Below are 24919 nucleotides of genomic sequence, written 5' to 3' on the forward strand. Positions count from 1 at the left end.
TTGATGACGAGACCCAGATCTTGAGTCATCATGAAAGTCTTTTGTAGGTCCTCCAGACATTTTTCTTTCGACCGCGATCTTATCAACCAGTCGTCCAGATAAAGAGATACTCTTATCCCCTCTTGATGAAGCCACCCTGCCACCTTTGCCATTACTCTGGTGAAGACCTGAGGAGCAGTGCTGAGGCCGAAGCAAAGGGCCTTGAACTGGAAGCACTTGCCCTGGATCATGAATCTCAGGTATTTCCTTAAAGTCGGATGGATGGGGACGTCAAAATAAGCGTCCTGTAAATCCAGAGACACCATCCAGTCCCCTGGACGTACTGCTGCCAGCACTGACTGAGTCATCTCCATGGTAAATTTTGTCTTTTCCACGAAGACGTTCAGAGAGTTGACATCCAGAACGGGTCTCCATTCACCCGAGTTCTTGGGTACCAGAAACAGGCGATTGTAGAAACCTGGGGAGGATAGTTCCAGAACTGGTTCTATCGCTCCCTTCTCCAGCATCTGGTCAACCAGGTCCAGTAGGGCCCTTTGTTTCACTGCATCCGAGTACTGAGCCACTAAGGCTAGACGAGTATTTGAAAGCAGAGGCTTCTTCATAAGGGGGATCTTGTATCCCTCCTTGATGACCGAGAGGGACCAGGCATCCATCCCTCTTTTCTTCCAAGCCTGCCAAAAAAATGACAGTCTTGGTCCTATCGCTGTCTGGAGGACTTGAACTTCATTTCTTGGAGCGGGATCTAAACGAACCTCTATTCGTCCTTCCACCCGTCTCCTGCTTTCTTCCCCTGAAGTCTGATCTCGAAGGAGCTCTACCTCGAAAGGGGTGTTGAAATTTCCTCTCCTCTCTCTTCAGAGACGAAGGAATGACTGGCAAAGGCTTTCTAGCAGAGCGCGACAGGAGGTCTTGATTGGCCTTTTGCGCAAGCGAAAGGGTAATGTCCCTGACAAGGGACTCAAGAAAGAGATGTTCTGAGAGAGGAGCGTAAAGGAGCTCAGAGTTCTGCGCAACAGTCACTGATCTGGAAGCAAAAGAACATAACAGGGCCCTCTTCTTCAAAACTCCTTCCGAAAAAAGGGAAGCCAACTCATTAGACCCATCCCTAAAAGCTTTGTCCAAGGTCTTCTGTTTTCTCCATTCGTTCGCTTTTCCTGGCCAGAGTACCTAGAGACCAGTCCAAAAAACTAAAGACTTCAAAGACTCGGAAAATCCCCTTGACGAGGTGGTCAACCTCATACATTGACCACATAACCTTCGCCGAGTTAAGGGCATGCCTTTTAGCAGAGTCCACAATACCAGAGAAGTCACCCTGGGAGGAGGCAGGAACTCCCAGTCCCAGAGGTTTTCCAGTCTCGTACCACATGCCCGCCTTCGAAGCAAGTCGAGCTGGTTGAAAAGAGAAAGTGGTCTTAACCGCTTATCTACGCTCCTTCATCCATTCATCAACTTTACCGAGAGCCTTCCGAGCAGAGATGGAGAGCTTTACTTTGATGAAGGCTGACTGCTTTTTGGCCTTCTTCCTGCTAAACTGCGATTGAGGAGAACGAGGGGCAGCAGGTTGAAACTCCTCCCAATAAAGCTCAAGAAGGGAGCAAGAGAGAACCTTATAATCCCCAGCCGCGTTCACAGGCTTGTCTTCATCCTCTGAGACATCCTCAAGATCTTGTCCCACCTCTACTACAGTCTCTCTTCGGGCTGAAGGTTCACCTGCATCCGAAAGAGGTAAATCGTAGGATGCATCCTGTAGGAGAGGGCTGTAAGCATCCTGATACCGAGAACCGCGTGCGTCCTGGCACCGCGCGCTGGAATCGTTCTGGCGTCGAGCGCTAGAAGAGTCCTTGAGGCGGTAGGAGGATGCGTCCTGGCGCTGAGAGTTGGAAGCGTCCTTGCGCCGAGAGCTGCAATTGTCCTTGCGACTAGAAGCGGAATCGTCCTGGAGAAGCAGGCTGGAATCGTCCTGGCGCCGTGAGCGAGAGACGGAATCGTCCTGGCGCCGCGAGCGAGAGACGGAATCGTCCTGGTGCCGCGAGCGAGAGACGGAATCGTCCTGAAGTCGAGAATCGCCAGCGTCCTGGAGGCGAGTCGATGAGGAAGAAGCGCAGTACCGCACCTTTGACAAATCGCGCCGAGGTTCCCTGGGAGAGGAACTCCGTTCCCTCTTAAAGGCCGATTTCTTGACAGGTAAAGAGTCGTCCTTACGTCTGTCCGACTGGGGGGAAAGGCGGCTAAAAGCTTGGACCAAGAAAAAAGCTGCTTTTGCATAACAGTCATAAACGAATTAGAGACTGCTGTTGGATCCTGCGGTTCTGAAGGCGATGGCTGTCGAGTAGCGCTGGTTGAAGGAGAAGGATCTCTCGACGGTCTCTCTTGACTTTCGTCTCTCGGCTTTGGCCTTTTCACTGGAACGGCGTCCAAGTCATCCTCAGAAGGACAAGGTTCAGGGCTACTTGAACAGGGAGAGCGAGAACGAGTCTGTTCAGTTCGGTTCCACCTCCTCTTGGTTGGTCTTGAAGCCTCATACTGCCATTTGTGTCTGAGAGAGGGGTTCGGGGAGGACACCATCACATCCGACACGCCTTTTCCGTGGCGGTCAAGAGCAGCCTGGGAAAATGCAACAGGACTTTCTGAGGCGACGGCTGACCGAGGATACGTACCTCTCACTCCCTTACGGCCGTCGACGTACCTTCTCCCTTGGTCCTGGGAGCTTGGTAGAGGTCTAGACCTAGGGTAATGACAGGTTCGATCAGTCGCCACCTCTACTGCACTTTCACAAGCACTAATCTCACTCTCACTCTTACCTTTTAAGGCTGAAAGTTGGTCTCTAATAGCCTTCAACTCAGCCGCCATCCTGGCGTACCGAGGGTCATCCGCAGATATCGTTCCTGTAGAAGGGGCAGGCGTTACTACCTCAGGGGAAGGTTCAACTTCCAAAGAGGAATTAATTAATGGGTCAATAGAAATATCTAAACTACGCTCACTAGCAGATTTAGATTTAGATCTCGAAGCCCTCCTTACTTTATCTAGCTCTAACTTGCGCACATAGCGTTTCATAGCTAACCAATCTTTTTCATTCAAAATCTCACATTCCTTGCACCTTTTATCAAGTGCACAATCAAAACCCCTGCAACCCAAACAAACAGTGTGAGGGTCTACCAAAACCTTCGGTAACCTCACCTTGCATTCCTCATTTACACACACACGAAAATGAAGTTTCTCACTCATATTAAACAAATCAATAACAGAATAAACACAAAAACGATTGCCAAAACCCCAAGTCAATGTACTTCACCAAAAATAAGTCTGGTACAGCGACACAGGGAAAGCGAAACGAAAAACTCCAATGGCGGACCAACGATGTTGTCAGTCCAACCGGCAGAGATGATCTGAGGAACAGAAAACGGGAATGATTCCAAGTACCACCCTGTAAGGGTTGTTAACCACCTAACCGCACAACCACCACACGGTGGTTGCCGCGAGTTTTGAAAAATTCTGCCGGACATCAGAGACTAAGCTATATATATATATAACTGCCAGGTAAGTTTTATTCATAAAAAGGGGAGTTAGTGACAAGGCCTCACCCATGGGGAGAGGTGGGGCTGCTTCGCTAGGGGAAGCAACATCATCTCTCGAGAACCAGAGTTGGCCGATATTAACTTGGTCTACGCTACTACTCGACGGTCCCTCGTAAGAGAACGAATGAGTAGGAGTTCGGAGGAGGGTCGGGAGACGGAAGAAGAGGCCTTGGGTTTTTCTTCCTTCATAGAAACCTTCGAAGGAGAAATATCCCGCTTGGACTTCTTCTTCCGCCATCGCACAAACCTCTTCCACTGGGAGGAAGACCACTTCCTACACTCATTACATTTATTTATGCTATCACACCGTTGACCTCTGCATAAAGGACAAAGGGTGAGAGGACCAGTCTCCACCGCCGACATAAATGTCCCACAAGGGTGGCCGGAGAGTCCAAGGCAAGTGTGTATGGTCGCAGAAGTCAACTTCACACACACACACTAAGAGAAAAAGATAAAGCAAAAGTCATTAATGGATGCCATTATTCGGCGAGGATGAAGAGCAGCAACGTCCGTTCACCATCCGAGCTGAAAGCAAAGTGAGCTCAATCACAGGTGTGTGAGGGGGGGGGGGGGCAGTAGCAAGCTACCCTCCCCTACCCCCGCTAACTAGCGGTATGGGTAGTTAACCCTCGTTAAAAATTAATGGCTCGTCATTTCAGCTACGCCGAAAGTAATACCCCTATTAAATAGCGTGGTTTGTATTCCAGTTACGGAACAATGGTGATTTAGGTCAGGTTAGGTGAGGGTACCTTACGTTAGTACACCCACCCTTAATTTCCATATAATTTGAATATATCATCAACATCAATCTTCATAGAAAATAAGATTAATGATGTTGGGTTCCATGATTAAAGAAAGATTATGTCAGTAGATATTCTTTACTGTGACAATAGGGTATTCTCGGGAAAAGTTGTATGGAAGAAAGTTGATTGGAAAGAGCAAGTGTAAAAAAAAAATCAGGAGTCTGCTGGTGATTTTAATTACTGTACCTTACTTCTATGTTGCTTCTACCAAATTATAAAAATTCTTTACAGCTGAACAAATGCAGTTATATCATCTTTCTCTCTTCACAATTTGTATATCATACCAATCTATCAGCCACCCATTGCGTTCTTGAGTCCTTTGACTGGCCAGACAGTACTGCATTGGATCCTTCTCTATGGTTATGGCTCATTTTCCCTTTGTTTACTCATACACCGAATAGTCTGGCCTATTTTTTTCATATTCTCCTATGTCCTCTTACACCTGACAACACCAATATTACCAAACAATTCTTCTTTACTCAAGGGGTTAACTACTGCACTGTAATTGTTCAGTGTCTACTTTCCTCTTGCAAAGGGTAGAAGAGACTCTTTAGCTATGGTAAGCAGCTCTTCTAGGAGAAGGAAATTCCAAAATCAAACCATTTACCTCTAGTCTTGAGTAATACCATAGCCTCTATACCATGGTCTTTCATTGTCTTGGAGTAGAGTTCTCTCTTGCTTGAGGGTACACTCGAGCACACTATTCTATCTTATTTCTCTTCCTCTTGTTGTTTCTTTAAAGCTTTTATATGTGTGAAAGATTTATTTTAATGTTATTGTTCTTTAAATATTTTTAATTGTTCATTACTTCTATCTTAGTTTATTCATTTCCTTTCCTCACTGGGCTATTTTCCCTGTTGGAGCCCTTAGGCTTATAGCATCCTGCTTTTTCAACTAGGGTAGTAGCTTAGCAAGTAATAATAGTAATAATAATAATAATATGTTATTTTTATAATAAAATAAATTTTTGAATATACTTACCCGGTGATTATATAAGCTGCAACTCTGTTGCTCGACAGAAAACTCTACGTTAAAAATCCGCCAGCGATCGCTATGCAGGTAGGGGGTGTACTACAACAGCGCCATCTGTCGTGCAGGTACTCAGTACTCAATGTAAACACAGAACTCAATTTTCTCCTCGGTCCACTGGGTCTCTATTGGGGAGGAAGGGAGGGTCCTTTAATATATAATCACCGGGTAAGTATATTCAAAAATTTATTTTATTATAAAAATAACATTTTTCAATATTAAACTTAGCCGGTGATTATATAAGCTGAATCACACCCAGGGGGGTGGGTAGAGACCAGCAATAATTGTTTACATTATTATGAGCTAAGGATTTTTTATTTCATTTTAGCAGTTATTCAAAATAACAAACATAAAATAAATAAGTACCTGGTAAGGAAGTCGACTTGAACAATTACTCTGCCTTTTTAAGTACGTCTTCCTTACGGAGCCTCGCGATCCTCTTAGGATGCTGAGCGACCCCTAGGAGCTGAAGTATCAAGGGTTGCAACCCATACTACAGGACCTCATCAAAACCTCTAATCTAGGCGCTTCTCAAGAAAAGAATTTGACCACCCGCCAAATCAACCAGGATGCGAAAGGCTTCTTAGCCTTCCGGACAACCCAAAAACAACAATAAAAAACATTTCAAGAGAAAGATTAAAAAGGTTATGGAATTAGGGAATTGTAGTGGTTGAGCCCTCACCCACTACTGCACTCGTTGCTACGAATGGTCCCAGAGTGTAGCAGTTCTCGTAAAGAGACTGGACATTCTTAAGATAAAAAGACGCGAACACTGACTTGCTTTTCCAATAGGTTGCGTCGATTATACTTTGCAGAGATCTATTTTGTTTAAAGGCCACGGAAGTTGCGACAGCTCTAACTTCGTGTGTCCTTACCTTCAGCAAAGCTTGGTCTTCCTCATTCAGATGGGAATGAGCTTCTCGTATTAACAGTCTGATAAAATAGGATAAAGCATTCTTTGACATAGGCAAAGATGGTTTCTTAACTGAACACCATAAAGCTTCAGACGGGCCTCGTAAAGGTTTAGTTCGTTTTAAATAGAACTTAAGAGCTCTTACAGGGCATAAGACTCTTTCTAGTTCATTTCCAACCATACGATAAGTTTGGAATATCGAACGATATTGGCCAAGGCCGAGAAGGCAGCTCGTTATTTGGCTAGAAAACCAAGTTGTAGAACATGTAGCCATTTCGGATGAGAATCCGATGTTCTTGCTGAAGGCATGAATCTCACTGACTCTTTTAGCTGTGGCTAAGCATACCAGGAAAAGAGTCTTTAAGGTGAGATCTTTCAGGGAGGCTGATTGTAGCGGTTCGAACCTGTTTGACATAAGGAATCTTAGTACCACGTCTAAATTCCAACCAGGTGTAACCAAACGACTCTCCTTCGTGGTCTCAAAAGACTTAAGGAGGTCCTGTAGATCTTTATTGTTGGAAAGATCTAAGCCTCTGTGACGGAAGACTGATGCCAACATGCTTCTGTAACCCTTGATAGTGGGAGCTGAAAGAGATCGTTCTTTCCTCAGAAGTAAGAGGAAGTCAGCTATTTGAGTTACAGAGGTACTGGTCGAGGATACGGATACTGACTTGCACCAGTTTCGGAATATTTCCCACTTCGATTGGTAGACTCTAAGGGTGGATGTTCTCCTTGCTCTAGCAATCGCTCTGGCTGCCTCCTTCGAAAAGCCTCTAGCTCTCGAGAGTCTTTCGATAGTCTGAAGGCAGTCAGACGAAGAGCGTGGAGGCCTTGGTGTACCTTCTTTACGTGTGGCTGACGTAGAAGGTCCACCCTTAGGGGAAGTGTTCTGGGAACGTCTACTAGCCATCGAAGTACCTCGGTGAACCATTCTCTCGCGGGCCAGAGGGAAGCAACTAGCGTCAACCTTGTCCCTTCGTGAGAGGCGAACTTCTGCAGTACCTTGTTGACAAACTTGAACGGAGGGAATGCATATAGATCTAGATGTGACCAATCTAGGAGAAAGGCATCTAAATGAACTGCAGGGTCCGGGATTGGTGAGCCAAATATTGGGAGCTTCTTGGTCATCAAGGTTGCGAAGAGATCTATGGTTGGCTGGCCCCAGGTGGCCCAAAGTCTCTTGCATACATCCTTGTGGAGGGTCCATTCTGTTGGAATTATTTGTCCCTTCCGACTGAGACAATCTGCCATGACATTCAAGTTGCCTTGGATGAACCTCGTTACTAGTGATATGTCTAGACCTTTTGACCAGGTGAGGAGGTCCCTTGCAATCTCGTACAACGTCAGAGAGTAGGTCCCTCCTTGCTTGGAGATGTACGCCAAAGCCGTGGTGTTGTCCGAGTTCACCTCCACCACTTTGCCTTGAAGGAGAGACCTGAAGCTTTTCCAGGCCAGACGTACTGCCAGTAGCTCCTTGCAGTTGAAATGCATTGTCCTTTGACTCGAGTTCCATAATCCCGAGCATTCCCGACCGTCTAATGTCGCACCCCAGCCTACGTCCGATGCGTCCGAGAAGAGAACGTGGTTGGGAGTCTGAACAGTCAGGGGAAGACCCTCTCTTAGGTTGATATAGTCCTTTCACCAAGTCAGACAAGACTTCATCTTTTCGGAAACCGGGATCGAGACCGCTTCTAGCGTCTTGTCCTTTTTCCAGTGAAAAGCTAGATGGTATAGAAGAGGACGGAGGTGTAGTCTTCCTAGTGACACAAATTGATCCACGGATGACAGCGTCCCTACCAGACTCATCCACAGCCTGACTGAGCAGCGTTCCTTCTTCAGCATCTTCTGGATGGATAGCAGGGCTGGGGGCTGATCGTCTTGTTCAGCAACGTCCTCATTAGAGGGTTCCTCATCCGAAACTGATGAGGAAACGGCAACGGAGTGGGCAACGTCTGACTCGCTGAATCCGGTCGCACTGGTGGATGCGTGACGGAGCCGGACGCAATATCATGGAACTGCTGCACAGTCTGTGAACTGTCAACAACCATGGGTGCGCGAGGAAGTACAGCGTCAACCCGAAACTGTCTAGACCGTCTGGGTTGTGCAGTCAACACCCTACCGGGTTGCTGAGGTTGACGCACTGCGTCACAACAAGTCACCTCTGCTGGTTGTTGAACGTCCTGAACGTCAACAACCACCTCCGAGCGTCGCTTAACGTCAACGTGCGGCTGGCAACCCACACTGGGTCGCATCGGTGGAGGAACCACCTCAACTGGCAGACGCGAGTAGGTTACCTCAGCGTCAACAGGGCGCACAACCGACCGGTTGGAAGGTTGTTGGCCAGAAGGTTCTTCTCCGCAATTAAGTCCTCTATCAAGGACGCAAGCTTGGACTGCATGTCTTGCAGCAAAGCCCAATTAGGGTCTACGGGAGCAGGTGTGGCAACAGACGGGGTTAGCGACTGAGGCGGAACCGTTTACCATCCCTGAAAGCCTTGTTATGCGTGACATAATAGTACAGCAAAACTTCAAAGGCTCAACAACAGCTGAGAAGTTGACCTGTAAACAACTTGGAGCGTCTCCTGGCTAGGCGCCAGGGAGAGTCTACCAGAATTGAGAAGTCTATCTGGGCAGAGGCATGAACTCCCAAGCCGATAACTTCTCTCGTGTCATATCAGACTCTCGCTCTATAAACCAGTTTAAAAGAAGGGAAAGCAAAGGCTGTATCCCCCAAACTCCTCCTGGTGAAAAAACCAGTCGCCTAGCCAACGTAACGCTCTCTAGGAGAGCGAGAGAGCACTAGCTTAAAAACAACAGCTTCGAAGTAGCTAGGCCTAGTGTAAGTTCTGACGTTTAGGCGAACGAGGAGCAGCAGTTACAAGATCCGGACGAAGATCCTTAAAAAAAAACATCATGATTTAATTAAAGTCCATAGGAGGCTAAGCAGCTTAAGGCTCCTCTCCATCTGACAGAGTCCTCAAGGGAATATCAGTAGGAGGGAGAACAGCAACTTCCTCATCTACAGGAACCTTGTCCGATAAAAGCTGAGTCTCTCACTGGTGCATTAGTAGCGGACCAGAACGCAACGTCATGTAACTGCTTGACAGTCTGTGAACTGTCAACAACTGAACTGTCAACCACAACAGGTGCGTGAGGACGTACAGCGTCCAATCGAGACTGCTTTGACTGCCTAGACTGAGCAGTCAAAACAACACTAGAATGCGGAGGTTGACGCTCCGCGTCAAAACAAAACAACTTAGACTGTTGTTGTACCTCGCGAACGGCAACGGAAGGTTCCGTGCGTCGCTGAACGTCAACGTGCGGCTGGCAGGGTACACTGGAACGCATGGGTGGCGGGACTCTCTCAGCTGGAGTGCGGCAGAAGGTCGCCTCAGCGTCCACAGGACGCACAACCGTGGTTGGTTGTAGGCTAGAGGTTGGTGCAGTGTCAACCTTCTCCGCACGAAAGTCCTGCATCAATGACGTTAACTGAGACTGCATGGTCTGCAGCAAAGACCACTTAGGGTCTACAGGAGCAGGTGCGGCAACAGACGGTGTGACTGCCTGATGCGGTACCGCTTTGCCTCTCTTAGGAGGTGAGCAGTCGTCGGAAGACTGCAGCGAGTCCGAACTGACCCAGTGGCTACAACTGGGCCGTTGGACTTGCGCGGAAGGGACCGACTTGCGCTTAAGAAGCCGCGAGACCTTGGTCCATGGTTTCTTACGAGAAACCTCTTCCGCAGACGAGGAATAAATGGGCTCTCTCGTCTTTGTGTGGGTGGGGCGATCTTGGGTAGATACGCCCGAAACCACGGAGGGAACATCTGTTCGCTGATTAAAGCCTCTCGAACCCTTTGGTCGTACGACATTGCTTCTCCACTGGGCTTGGGAGCTTGCAAGAGGTCCCGGACTGGGAGGACGACAGGCACGAACAGACGAACCCTCGGACGCAACACTGTAACACTTTGCGCCTCGGACGCAACACTGTAACACTTTGCGTATATCACTTTATCACTTCGATTTTCTGTTTTGCACTTATTTCTACCTGAAACACGCAATTCTACCCTTCATTAAAAGGTAGTAATTGCGAAATTAGACGTATAATGCAAGCTCATAATACCAGCAAAAAACAGAAAACATATTTTAAGATAAAAAGAAAAATCAGTGGCTGGGAAAGAGACTAAACACTAGTTCATATAACTACGTTTTCAATCTCTCACCGCACATAACCTGAGGACGAGAATAAAAACTAAAAACGTTTTATCCTTCCTCCCCGTACAGAGACTAGGGACGAGAGTAACACGAGAACAACGTTACCCGCTTGAACGGAACGTTTACTCTCCTCTCTCTCCCTCCGTCTCTATCTCTCTCTCTCTTTCTCTCTTGATTTCGCACCTAAGAGAAGAGCCCAATTATATATCGTCAAAAAAACATGTTATTTGACTAAAGGAAAAAACTGAAAGGTTTTTCAAAATAAAAAGTTCCTTTAAATTAGAATTTAAAACATTTAAGCTAAGAAAGAATGAACAAAACGTCAGAATCGATTTACTCTTACTGCAAAGTGAAACCGTGATACACTCTCTCTCTATCGTAACGATAGAGCGCATGTTGAACGTCCTGAACGTCAACAACTGCGTAGCATAAAAAAAACTAAACGTTAGCTCATCTTTGAAAACAGTACGAAGACTATCAAAGAAAATCTTTCATAAAATATTACATTTAAAAAGTTTTAAATCCTTAGCTCTATAAAAGCTAATTACGATATAAAGGGCTCAACGTTGATTAACTTCGGTTTCCAAGTTAGGACCGCCTACTCTCAGGAAAGTTCTATATAAACAAAACATTAAAATTATTTTTATATGTTTATAATAAATGGAAAGTTAATCGAAGAGGCCTAATAAAGGCGGAGAGATATAAAATATATAGAGGAAAATCTATAACGTGATATAATTACTAAAAGCCTAAACATACTTCCGTCTAAGGGAAGGGTCGGCCATTTAAAAGTGAAAGAAAGTCCATACTATCTTTGTCACCATAACTAATTCTATCCAAAACGATTCAAGTTTTGAGATGAAGATAAAACACCTGCATAGCGAAAGCTCAAAACTAGAATAGTGTACTTCACCAATAGTTGTGAAAACAAATCCAGTTAGCAACAGCGAATTAGTAGGTCTTGCCGGTAGCCCGACAGAGAGAAAAATTGAGTTCTGTGTTTACATTGAGTACTGAGTACCTGCACTACAGATGGCGCTGTTGTAGTACACCCCCTACCTGCATAGCGATCGCTGGCGGATTTTTAACGTAGAGTTTTCTGTCGAGCAACAGAGTTGCAGCTTATATAATCACCGGCTAAGTTTAATATTGAAAAAATAATAATAATAATAATAATAATAATAAATAAACCTTATCTTAATTACAGTACAGTACAATGATAGGTACCTTAGGCAGTGTAAAGTTCACCTATGTACCATATTCCCTTTTTATATTTCATATGCTATTTTACTTTTTATTTATTTCTTGAGTTCTTGCTTTCTATAATTTCTACTACCGGTAATTGGTAACCTCTTCCTGGTTCCTAACCGCTCATTCCGTAAAACACATTCTTTGGCACTGTAAACTAATAGATAAGAGCAAAGTTTCTTAACCTACTTTATACTAAGTACTGGTAATTTATTTTTTTTCTTGTAACAACAAACAACAATTTCAATAAGAATCTAAAGTTTTACTTTACCACTGCGATCTTGAAATAAGTTGGGAAAATACCTTATCAGTTTTGGCAACCTATTGTGATATTTTTAAACTCGCTAACTTTATGACCCATATTCTATATTTCAATATTTTTCTGCACGGCATTTGCAACATATCCAGTTCCACCCTCCTATTTTTCTAATTTTGGAGGGTTAGTTGTGGCTGTCCAATCCAGTCCAAGATTTTGTTGGGTCAAATGATGACCTGTGTGGATATTCTTTCTATATCGATAAATGATATTCCTATATCTGAAGATGTTTTCCTTATTTCTATCTCACCCATGTTTTTTTTTTTTTTTTCTTTTATGAGTGTGGTTTCATTAGTAAAATGCAGTCCTTTCTTAGGGTATTTAGTTATTTAGTCTAATTGGAAATGGTTTAAAGTTTGTTCTACATAGATGGTAAAGCTTGCATATTTTTATGTTTAACTATCATAGCTTGTTAATATATCAGGCAATTTCTTTGGCTAGCAATTCAGTATGTATGTAGATTTTTGGGCCACCAAAGCTCCTGCTCACATAGAAAATGAGAATCCTTCCTCTCAGTGTCCGTCATCACCCACACTAATAAGAGTATTCATTTACTGGTCTTTGCTCCACTGGCTCACTTCACTTGCAAATAAACATTATCTCATTGTTCCTCTGTTCTGCCAAGCAGTAAAGGTTGCACTACGAGCGTTAGCCGAGTGGGCAAGTATTTTGGCGAACAAAAATTAGGTGACCCAACTATCTACACACTACCCGGTGATTATCATTTCCTTTATTCTAGGCTAAAACTAAACTAAACTCTACAGCTAAAATAATGTGCTGAGGTAATATCTGCGTCTCTACACAACTCAGAGCCTATCATTCTCATTCCCGTTTCAATAATTTTCTTTTAGGTATCCTATTCAAATCTTATCTTCATTAATATGACAGCTTCCTCAGTGTTAAGTTCAACAACAATTTCTCCTGCCATTCCCATTTACAGACCTTAACTTTTGTTATGTTATATTTTCTTTTAACTTCATTTACCCCCTTCACCTTTTACTTTTCTTGAGTTCTTGCTTTCTATGATTTATTAACTTTTATGAATCATAAGTTTTATATTTCAAAAAACTTTTTCCCAAACATTTCTCATGTAGCTCCCTTACTCAGTCTACCACTACCTCTTTTAACTAAGCATTTCATCTCATGTAAAGAGGTTTTCAAAAAGGCATCACCTTTTTATATAATTCTATTCTCTATTGGTTAAATGCCTCATTCAGCTATCAACCCCCTATAATGGATAGTCACAACTTGTTAAAAGGTTCCTTTAATAATATTGTACCGAATCCCCTCTAACACTTTACTTTAATTTAATGTTAACTTTAACTGTTTTTCTGGGTAAATTTCTATATTAAAACAATATCTTTTACGTCTTTAAGTATCAGGCATGTGGTGTAAATATAGGTGTTTTGAATGTTTTTTATAATGATTTTAGTAGGAGAGCCATCATTTTTGAGTTGTGGTGGGTAAAGTACTAAATAATATAAATGGAACATGGTAAAAACACTGAATTTTTTGTTTGCCTGGACTTCTAGACTCAAAGAAAACATGACTTACAATCCCATTTTCTATGGAATTGTTGTGCAGTGTTCATCGTACTACAAATACCTCCGTAATTAATTGAGCTTATGATTTTATTGCTTTTGCTCTGATATGTGCTCGCTTTGCTCACAATTAAACATTATCTCACAGCTCATATGTTCTGGCAAGCAGAACATGGTTCACTACACGCATTAGCCCCGTGGTCTAGTATTTCAGCGTTAATTATCAATCTTAAAAAATTGATCTGCTTACCCAGGTTATTATTACTCAGCAATTCCTGGTTATGGGTTTAAAAAAACTTAATAGTAATGTTTTATTGTAATATGCTAATTGTAATGGTTCTGGGAAATGTGTTAATGTAAGATAAAACTTTTTTTCTGTATCAAACAGGGAAACCCTGCACCCTACAGGACCAACGAGATCTGTTTTTCTTATACACTCTTAGGTATTTAGAGTATCACACAGAGTATTCCGTATAAATTGACATATCCACGTTATCAATGCACTTATAAATCAAAAGTCTTCAGCTTCTTCTCGAATCCCTTAATCTCTTCAGTCTTTCAAATGCCCAGTGGGAGTTTGTTGTATAGTCTTGGGAAAGCATATTTGAAAGTTCTAGAACCTACAATAGATAAACATCTTGGCTCCAAAAACTCAAAACCATCTGTACCTATTCTCATGTGTACACGACTCGTTTTCATTCACATACCTTATATAACCAACGTTACAACATTTGCAATGTTAAGTACCAGTTTTTTCGTATATAATTATTCCCACCTGCAATGACAATTCTCTATTGACATCTCTATACTTACTAACTTCATACACCGTATATTCTATTGCTGCTTGCCTTTTCCTTAATGTTAAGACCGTCTCCTTTTTCTAAATACCAATCGACGAATTCATCGTCTTTCTTGTTTCAATAAAGCAGCGAAAACAATAAACAGACAAACAGTGTGATGGTAGTAGTATTAACACAGATATTTCCATATAACGCCTCCCCCACGCTTTCCAGTTTGTTTTTGAAAGACCTAGTTTAATCTTCGTAGCTCTCCACAACACATCGCATCTGGTCAATACCGTCAATTTAATAGTGTGCCCACCTTGAAAGAGTAAATGAGTAATGGATTACCTCCTAGTTACTGGCCATTCATCTTAACGCCACAAAATTTAATTAAGGGCAATTTGTCAACTTCTAAACAGGTATAAAGCTTTCAAAATTTATAATTTTTTAATGTTTACTACAACATAAAATAGCCAATACTTATTAACATCCTTTATCCTAGTTCCTAATTTGTCACTGTGTAAAAACATACTGATCGTCTGGCAGATAACAGCACGGAAGAAAAGACATAGAATCAGATTTGTTAAACGATCAGATCAGAGGAAATGAAAAAAGAGAAGAGATGGAAAGAGCATTCCTATAATCCTATGTATAACTAAGTCAACCCACGGATAGCGGATTACCTGGAAGGTTAACAGAACAAGAGTAAACTGTATTTAACTTAAATACAATTTATCTTCGTCCCTAGAGGCGAAGATAGAAGTTTTTCAACTGGCACCTACGTCTAAGGCTCCACCAATTTCAAGCCTGACAGATGGTTCAGCTAAGAATCCTTGTCGTTATACTGAGCATATGACTTTGAAGGGTACCCCACATCGGAGAAGGTATGGGTTCGAAGCCAGTCTCCGACTTAGAATTCTTCCCTTCTATTGACAGTTACCCTTACTGCTATGTAAGGCTTAACTCGGAAGCGTCCATTAGGGAAGATTCGATCCCCGAGGGAAACTATCATCATGGACCACAACAAGGCTCAGTCCCTATTGGCTAAGGAGCTCAAGATGGACAAATTTACTTATACCTAACTCTCTGCCTTCGGCAGAAAGCAGGTCACCTTCGTTGCTCCCAAAGATACTAGCTTTCCCTTCGCATCTAAAAGTTTAGAGGCTGTGAAGAAAGCAGTAGTGGAGGGTAGACCATTGCCAGTGCTAGAGGAGTGCAAACCTGTCTCTCTAGATCTCCCTTATGACTCGAACAATTGAGAAGATGTCCATCACACTTTTAGTGTTGGAAAACTCGATAAGGACTTTGGAGGCAAGCAGTTTAATGAAAGGATGCCTAGAACTCCCAAATTCCAGTTGAAGGCAGAACTGGAAGCCAAAGAGAGACTATCTGCGTCTTTATCCCACCAGTTCTATCTAGAGATATTAATTGGGAACTATTCCAAATCTGACCTTTTCCCAGTCTAGGCAACAACTCATGTCTACTTTCCATAGGGATTGTAAGGACACCGCTCCCTTCGTCGTCCAGAAAATCAACAAACTGTTTATTTATTTGAATTCTCCTTTTGCCACACCGTGGTTTCCCATGTATATGTATTCCGCTCTATCAGAGCTACATTTTGACATATGTATTATTTCATTACATGTTTCTGTTAACTCATAATTCGTATATTTGTAAGTGTAAGAAAACACATATATTTTGGCGGGCAATTCAATCTGATTTGGCGCCAGCACCATCCTACCTTTCCATCCGCACCTTGTAATATACTCCCACGCACATTTGAATAAAGTATCAGTTGATCTTGGTGACGCTTGTCTCACTGTCCTAACAACTGGTGACCCCGGAGTTGAAAGTAGCATCAGCGGATTTGGCTTTGCCATTAACGGACTTATTACGGCCGTGCTACCTTCTCTATACTCCGTTACCTTAGGCGTGAGCCTGCCTTTGGTTCTCCCACACTTCGGTGCATGTAAGGCAGTAGGATGAGCTTAACCGACATATCAACTTCTCACCTCTTCGCCGACTCGTCGTCTGGCCACGATGCAGGAAGCAACACGCCCATCGCACCCAACAGCCTCGCCTCCACGCCCAAAGTCAAACTGTCGCCCTTTTCTCAACACAACACTGCTTCCTGGTTCCTGAGAGCAGACGTACTCTTCCGCGTCGCTAGACTCAGCGACTCCTGCTCCAAGGCTGACATCGTTCTCTCCTCCATACCTGAAGAAGTATTCGACAAGATTTCCCCATGGCTCGACGCCCAGGCCGGCCAAGTTTCATACGACGACCTGAGAACGAAATTCATCGGTATCTACTCCCTCTCCGTCTCAGCAAGGGCACAGAAAGTCCTGGACCTCGCCGGCGAGCCCATGGGTGACACCTCTCCTGTCGAGGCGTGGGACGAGTTAACCAGCCTGCTTATGCTCCCCGAAACAGACAGCAACGGCCGACGACGAGAGATTAGCATATCTCGCGAGATCTTTCTTCGACGCCTACCACAGGACGTATGGGCCCAATTGACAGACGCCGACACGCTCCCGATGAACGAACTCCTGTCAAAGGCTCAGAAGCTCCACGAGGCCTCCAAAGCATCTCGCCTAGGAGCATCATCGTCAGCACCGCCTTCGTTCTCCTCCTTCAGCAGCTGCTCTTCCATAGACTCCTCGGCAACGGCCCCTGAGGACGACGAGATCAATGTTCTATCAAGAAAGAAACCGCCGCAACCAACACGACCGAACCCTAGGACTAACCCAGCATGGTGCTTCTACCACCAACAGTTCGGCAGCGACGCCAAGAAATGTAGAGCACCATGCAGTTTCCCTAGAAGATGACGCCAGAAGCATCCACCTGCCACCATCGCAGCCGCAGGTAACCAAAACAAGAATGGTTTCTATATCCTCGATACCATTTCCAACCTTAGACTCATGGTAGACACCGGCGCAATGCAGTCAACGTTCCCACCTTCCAAGTCCGACCTAGACCGTGGTCCCGACAAAAACGCTCCCTCACTCATCGCCGCCAACGGATCTCCCATACGGTGCTATGGGATTAGGACCCTCAAGATATCTATCATGGGCCATTCGTATTCTTGGCCCTTCGCCATCGCTGACGTCAATCGCCCCCTCCTCGGTGCGGATTTCCTCGCCCACCACGGACTCCTCGTCGATGTCGCTAACAAACGTTTCATCGACACGGGAACCTGCCAGTCCCGCGCCCTAGAATACGGCCCTGCAACAATGTCCGTATCCGCCGTAACGACGCACCCCTACGCCGACCTCCTACAAGAATTTCCCGAGGTTTTCAAGCCCGAGCTCCGACACTCGCCAGGTTCCCCGTCCAAGCACGGGATCTACCACCACATCACAATGACAGGACCTCCTACTCACGCTAAATTCCGCCACCTCCCGCCCCAGAAACTGAAGGATGCCAAGCGCGCCTTTGAGGACATGGAACGCATGGGTATCTGTAAGAAAGCATCGAGCCCCTGAGCATCGCCCCTACACATGGTAAAAAAGCCGGACGGGTCCTGGAGACCTTGCGGCGACTACAGGCGCCTCAACCTCATCACAACGCCCGGTCACTACCCGCTACCCAACATGCAGGACCTAACGAACGCGTTGCACGGCGCAAAGTATTTTACCAAGATGGACCTCCTCAAGTCTTACTTCCAGGTCCCCGTATTTCCGGAAGACATCCCGAAAACTGCCATTGTAACGCCGTTTGGATCCTACACCTTCGCATACTCAACCTTCGGTCTACGCAACGCCGGGGCGACCTTCCAACGACTAATGGATAGCATTCTGGGTGACCTACCTTTCTGCGTCTGCTACGTCGATGACATCCTGATATTCTCAAAAACTAAGGAGGAACACCGGAGGCACGTCCGCACCGTCCTCAAACGCCTACAGGAGAACGGCCTGGTCGTACGTTTCGACAAGTGCACGTTCGGTGCGGAAGGAGTGGATTTCCTTGGTCACCGCGTATCCTCGTGCGGGGTAAAACCCATGACAACCAAGGTCGACGCCATCAGAAAGTTCCCGATACCTACGACCATCCGCCAACTCCAGGTGTTCCTGGGGATGGTCAATTACTACAGGCACCTCATCCCCAACATCGCACAAACCCTGTCACCCCTCGACAACGTCCTGAAAGGAAAAGCGAAAAAACTCGAGTGGGGTTTGCCCCAGCAACAGGCATTCGCCCGGACGAAGGATGCCCTCGCGAATGCCACCACCCTGGCTCATTTCGACGACAACGCGCCCCTGCGACTAACGACTGACGCCAGCAACGTCGCCTGTGGGGCTGTGCTGGAGCAACTCGTCGATGGTTCTCCTCGACCGCTGGCATTCTTCAGCAAGAAATTGAAACCCGCCGAAACAAGATACAGCACCTTCGATAGGGAACTCCTCGCCGTCTACCTCGCCGTCCGCCACTTCAGGCACATCTTGGAGGGCACTCCCTTCACAATCGCGACGGACCATCAACCCCTCGTACACGCTTTCACGAAATCGACAGACGCATGGTCCTCCCGACAACAACGTCATCTCGCAATAATCGCCGAATTCGGGTGCACCATACGTTACGTCCCAGGAAAGAAAAACCCAGTCGCGGACGCCCTTTCAAGGATTGAAATTGACGCAATCCACCTGGGAATCGACTACGCCAATCTCGCAACCGAACAACGCACCGACCGAGAAGCACAGGATCACCTGACGGGGCCATCCGCGCTCAAGATAAGTGCGATTCCCCTCGGACCAGCAGGAGTAACTATTCTTTGCGACACCAGCATCGGCCGCCCACGTCCCTGGATACCAGCCTCCTGCAGAAGGAAAATATTCGATATCATCCATGGACTTTCACACCCCTCAGGACGTACCACCGCTCGCCTTCTGTCTGAAAAGTTCGTCTGGCCAGGGATAAAAAAGGACGCCCGGGAATGGGCGAAGTCATGCATCAACTGCCAGTCAAGCAAAGTCAGCCGTCACACCGAATCGGGGGTAGGCGATTTCCCCCAGCCAAAAAGACGTTTCGGTCACATGCACATCAACGTTGTGGGACCATTGCCCCCTTCTGGATCTGTCCGCTACCTGCTCACGATCATCGATCGCTCCACGAGGTGGTTGGAGGCATCGCCGATGACCGAAGCTATGACTCAAGCATGCGCCGAAGCCCTCCTGTCAAGCTGGGTGAGCAGGTTTGGCGTTCCTGACGACATCACGACAGACAGAGGCCCCGCCTTCCTCTCAGAAATATGGCTCGCTTTGGCGAACCTGATGGGGACGACGCTCCACAGCACCACGGCATACAACCCCGTGGCAAACGGCATGGTCAAAAGAACTCACCACGCCCTCAAGGCGTCCCTGGTGGCGAGCTGCACCGACGGGGACTGGAAATCACGACTTCCTTGGGTACTCCTCGGCCTTCGCACCGCCCCTCGCGCAGACGGCGAACCTTCGCCCGCTGAAAAGGTTTACGGGGAGGCGCTCGCAGTTCCTGGCGAATTCTTTCCCTCATCAACCGACGACACGCAGCTGGATCACCTAAGGGACATCGCCAGGAAGTTCAGGCCATGTCTCAAAACTTACCAGGACAGAACCAAGCACTTCAAGCCAAAAAACCTGGATGACTGCGGGTACGTTTTCGTCCGTGTCGACGCTCATCGACAACCACTAACTAGACCTTATCGAGGCCCCTACTGGGTAATTAAGAAGACAACGAAAGCCTTCCTTCTCGACGTCCATGGCCAAGAGGACTGGGTCTCAATAGACCACGTGAAACCAGCGTTTCTCGAAGGAAGCGACACCGCCTCCGCCAGACCTGGCAGATCCAGAGTGCCACCTCAAAACAAGGTGCCCAACGAAAGAAAAATCCTCAAACGACGACAAGAGGAAGAGATCCTTACGCCGACCGCCGGCGCGCCCCTCCGTTCAAAAACAAGAGGAACCCTCCGATGCCCGAAAAGATACAAAGATTGATCATCAGCCCTCTACACCGCCCGATGTCTTGGGGGGGGGGAGTACTTGTAAAGACACCGCTCCCTTCGTCGTCCAGAAAATCAACAAACTGTTTATTTATTTGAATTCTCCTTTCGCCACATCGTGGTTTCCCATGTATATGTATTCCGCTCTATCAGAGCTACATTTTGACATATGTATTATTTCATTACATGTTTCTGTTAACTCATAATTCGTGTATTTGTAAGTGTAAGAAAACACATATATTTTGGCGGGCAATTCAATCTGATTTGGCGCCAGCGCCATCCTACCTTTCCGTCCGTACCTTGTAATATACTCCCACGCACATTTGAATAAGTATCAGTTGATCTTGGTGACGGTTGTCTCACTGTCCTTACAGGATCTCCATGCTTTCTTCTTAGCCAGAAGAGCATGTAGAAATATGTTCTAGCCGCAGCAACTATTATGTGTGAGCTTAAAAGGTTGATTGACTCTGTAGGTAGTAGGTTGGCCAGGGCACCAGCCATCTGTTGAAATACTACCGCTAGAGAGTTATAGGGTCCTTTGACTGGCCAGACAGTACTACATTGGATTCTTATCTCTGGTTACGGTTCACAATCCCTTTGTTATCATACATCGAATAGTCTGGCCTATTCTTTACAGATTCTCCTCTGTCCTCATATACCTGACAACTTTGTGATTACCAAACAATTCTTCTTCACCCAAAGGGTTAACTGCTGTACTGTAATTGTTAGTAGCTACTTTCCTCTTGGTAAGGGTAGAAGACACTCTTTAGCTATGGTAAGCAGCTCTTCTAGGAGAAGGACACTCCAAAATCAAACCATTTTTTTCTAGTCCTGGGTAGTGCCATAGTCTCTATACCATGGTCTTCCACTGTCTTGGGTTAGAGTTCTCTTGTTTAAGGGTACACTCGGGCACACTATTCTATTTTATTTCTCTTCCTCTTGTTTTGTTAAATTTTGATAGATTATATGAAAAATATTTATTTTAATTTAGTCACTGTTCTTAAAATATTTTATTATTCATTGTATCCTTTCCTCACTGGGCTATTTTCCCTGTTGGGGACCCTAAGCTTATAGCATCCTGTTTTTCTGACTAGGTTGTAGCTTAGCAATTAATAATAATAATAACATCTGGTGGAAAGATCTCTTTCCCCAGAAATTGGTTAAGGAAGTAATGGACAGAGCGGCTAAGGAGAATAAGAGACTTATGCAAAAGTGGGACATGTTCTCTAAAATGAAATTTACCCCCGTAGTTTGACCTCAACCAAACAGCAAGAAGCGTAAGAGCCCCTTTAAAGGAAGGAAATCCTTTCCTGTCACGACAGCCTCAGTTCCCACCACCCCCGAGATTGTGAACACAGTTCCCTAGCAGTATGTATCACAGTATCCAGCCTTTAATCCGGCATATGAGAGAGCCACCACAACTATTCACCCTGCCAAAGCTCAAAAGAAAAGTTCTAGTGGCAGAGGAAGGTCTAGAAGGGTGGTAAGTCCAGAGGCCGAGAAAGTAGAGCCAAGGAGTTTAAAGAAGCAGGTCCTTCAGAACAACGAGGAGCTACAGATAAGGGGATGACTTTACCTTTTCAGGGCTCGATGAGAGTTCAATCCTTGCGCTCACAGCATAGTCTCCAAGGGACTAGGCTGGAAATGGAGACATAAATCACCCCAGTTCAAGAGATTCTTCCAACCCTCAACCCCATTCTTGGAGGATTACGTTCAGGATCTTCTCCGAAAGGGAGTTATCCATTGCACAAAATCCATGAACTTTCAAGGGTGGCTATTCTGCATGCCCAAGAAAGATTTGAATGCTCTTCGAACTATTCTGGACTTGTCCCCACTAAACAAAGTAATTCTGAATGACAAGTTTCAGATGCTAACTATCTTGCAAATACGGACCCTACTACCCCAGGGGCCATACACCGTCTCCATAGATCTTACAGACGCCTATTGGCATCTTCCGATAGGTCAGCACTTCTCACCCGACCTTGGTTTCAGACTGGCAAGAAAGGCCTACATATTAGGAGTTATGCCCTCCGGGCTCAGTATAGCTTCGAGGATTTTCACAAAGCTAGTCAAGGCCATCGTCATACAATTAATGAACAAGGGACTCCAGGTGATGGTATATCTGGACGACTGGCTAGTCTGTTCTGCAATAAAGTTGAAATGTCTTCTAACAGCTCAAGAAGTCTTAAAACTCCTACAGTCTTTGGGCTTTCAAATCAAACTCGAAAAGTCCGGGCTGTCTCTGGCTCAGGAATTCAAGTAGCCAGGGCTTCATTGGAATCTAAAGTCACACATCCTCTCTCTACCGCAAGGTAAGACATAGGAAATCACACAATCTGTCAGATGCCTACTTCGCTAAAGAGTACTCACCAGATGGCAAGAGGGGAGAGTCTTGGGTTCGCTGCAGTTTGCTACACTGTGTCAAGAGACAGGGCTCCGGGTCTCCTAAGATCAATCATGTGATTCTAGCCATTCTCACTTTGGTAAAGTAGAGAAATTGGCATCTCTCAGCAGTTCACCTAAAAGGGGTTCGCCTCTGGAAACAGAATGGTCTCCAGAGGCAAAATCATAGTTTCATCCTAGAGCAAGTCTCAGAGCTGCAAATAGTTCTCTTTGCGACAAGCTTCAACAAGAGGCTTCCTCGGTATGTAGCACCAAACTTAGATCCATAAGCGGCAGGAACGGATGCGATTTCCCTGGATTGGAACCAGTGGTCTCACATTTACCTATTTCCACCGTTCACCCTCCTAATGAAAGTCCTGAACAAACTGCGGACTTTCAAAGAAACAGAGACACCAGGGGCTCCCAAGTGGTGCAAGAGCAATTAGTATCCTCTTGTTCTGAAACTCAAGCCTCAACAGGTCCCTTTACCATCTCCAGTGCTGTCCCAGGATGTTCAACAGAAGACTGTTTTCCTTTCTTCTTAGATAACGAAAAACCTTCAGCTCATGATTTTTTTGCCCTAGTGGCTCAAAGAAAGTTCGGAGTTGTGGAGGAGAGAATTGACTTTATAGAAGAGTACAAGTCCAATAGCACGAAACGGCTATACTTGTCTTACTGGGAAAAAATGGGTTGAATTCGTGGTCATCAGCCCTCTTCCATTACTATGGACTTCTGTATTTCGTGCTTTATTTAATTACATGAACAGGGTCTGGCCTCTATAACTATTGCCTCATGTAAGTCTGCACTAACTAGACACATCTCTTATGCCTTTGATAGTGAAGTCAATAGCGAGCTGTTCAATAAGATCCTGAACGCTTGTGTTAAATTGAAACCTAATGCTCCTCCCAAGGGGCCTCGATAAGGTCTAGTTAGTGGTTGTCGATGAGCGTCGACACGGACGAAAACGTACCCGCAGTCATCCAGGTTTTTTGGCTTGAAGTGCTTGGCTCTGTCCTGGTAAGTTTTGAGACATGGCCTGAACTTCCTGGCGATGTCCCTTAGGTGATCCAGCTGCGTGTCGTCGGTTGATGAGGGAAAGAATTCGCCAGGAACTGCGAGCGCCTCCCCGTAAACCTTTTCAGCGGGCGAAGGTTCGCCGTCTGCGCGAGGGGCGGTGCGAAGGCCGAGGAGTACCCAAGGAAGTCGTGATTTCCAGTCCCCGTCGGTGCAGCTCGCCACCAGGGACGCCTTGAGGGCGTGGTGAGTTCTTTTGACCATGCCGTTTGCCACGGGGTTGTATGCCGTGGTGCTGTGGAGCGTCGTCCCCATCAGGTTCGCCAAAGCGAGCCATATTTCTGAGAGGAAGGCGGGGCCTCTGTCTGTCGTGATGTCGTCAGGAACGCCAAACCTGCTCACCCAGCTTGACAGGAGGGCTTCGGCGCATGCTTGAGTCATAGCTTCGGTCATCGGCGATGCCTCCAACCACCTCGTGGAGCGATCGATGATCGTGAGCAGGTAGCGGACAGATCCAGAAGGGGGCAATGGTCCCACAACGTTGATGTGCATGTGACCGAAACGTCTTTTTGGCTGGGGGAAATCGCCTACCCCCGATTCGGTGTGACGGCTGACTTTGCTTGACTGGCAGTTGATGCATGACTTCGCCCATTCCCGGGCGTCCTTTTTTATCCCTGGCCAGACGAACTTTTCAGACAGAAGGCGAGCGGTGGTACGTCCTGAGGGGTGTGAAAGTCCATGGATGATATCGAATATTTTCCTTCTGCAGGAGGCTGGTATCCAGGGACGTGGGCGGCCGATGCTGGTGTCGCAAAGAATAGTTACTCCTGCTGGTCCGAGGGGAATCGCACTTATCTTGAGCGCGGATGGCCCCGTCAGGTGATCCTGTGCTTCTCGGTCGGTGCGTTGTTCGGTTGCGAGATTGGCGTAGTCGATTCCCAGGTGGATTGCGTCAATTTCAATCCTTGAAAGGGCGTCCGCGACTGGGTTTTTCTTTCCTAGGACGTAACGTATGGTGCACCCGAATTCGGCGATTATTGCGAGATGACGTTGTTGTCGGGAGGACCATGCGTCTGTCGATTTCGTGAAAGCGTGTACGAGGGGTTGATGGTCCGTCGCGATTGTGAA

The 24919-nt window shown here is 46.0% G+C and overlaps 1 long non-coding RNA gene across 4 annotated transcripts in view; it reads right to left on the bottom strand.

Moving 5' to 3' along the window:
- LOC137626776 (uncharacterized) overlaps window positions 1–14610 on the bottom strand; it is a 330037-nt gene extending 315427 nt beyond the window's left edge. For 3 of the 4 annotated variants that reach the window (XR_011041090.1, XR_011041089.1, XR_011041087.1), the window contains exon 1: window positions 14485–14610. This is a non-coding gene — a long non-coding RNA (uncharacterized lncRNA). Of the gene's footprint in view, window positions 1–14449 lie in introns of all 4 variants that reach the window. The other variant, XR_011041088.1, reaches the window with a different exon arrangement.
- Between the last annotated feature and the right edge of the window lie 10309 nt (window positions 14611–24919).

Source organism: Palaemon carinicauda, chromosome 2 (assembly GCF_036898095.1).
Source record: "Palaemon carinicauda isolate YSFRI2023 chromosome 2, ASM3689809v2, whole genome shotgun sequence".
Taxonomy (NCBI): domain Eukaryota; kingdom Metazoa; phylum Arthropoda; class Malacostraca; order Decapoda; family Palaemonidae; genus Palaemon; species Palaemon carinicauda.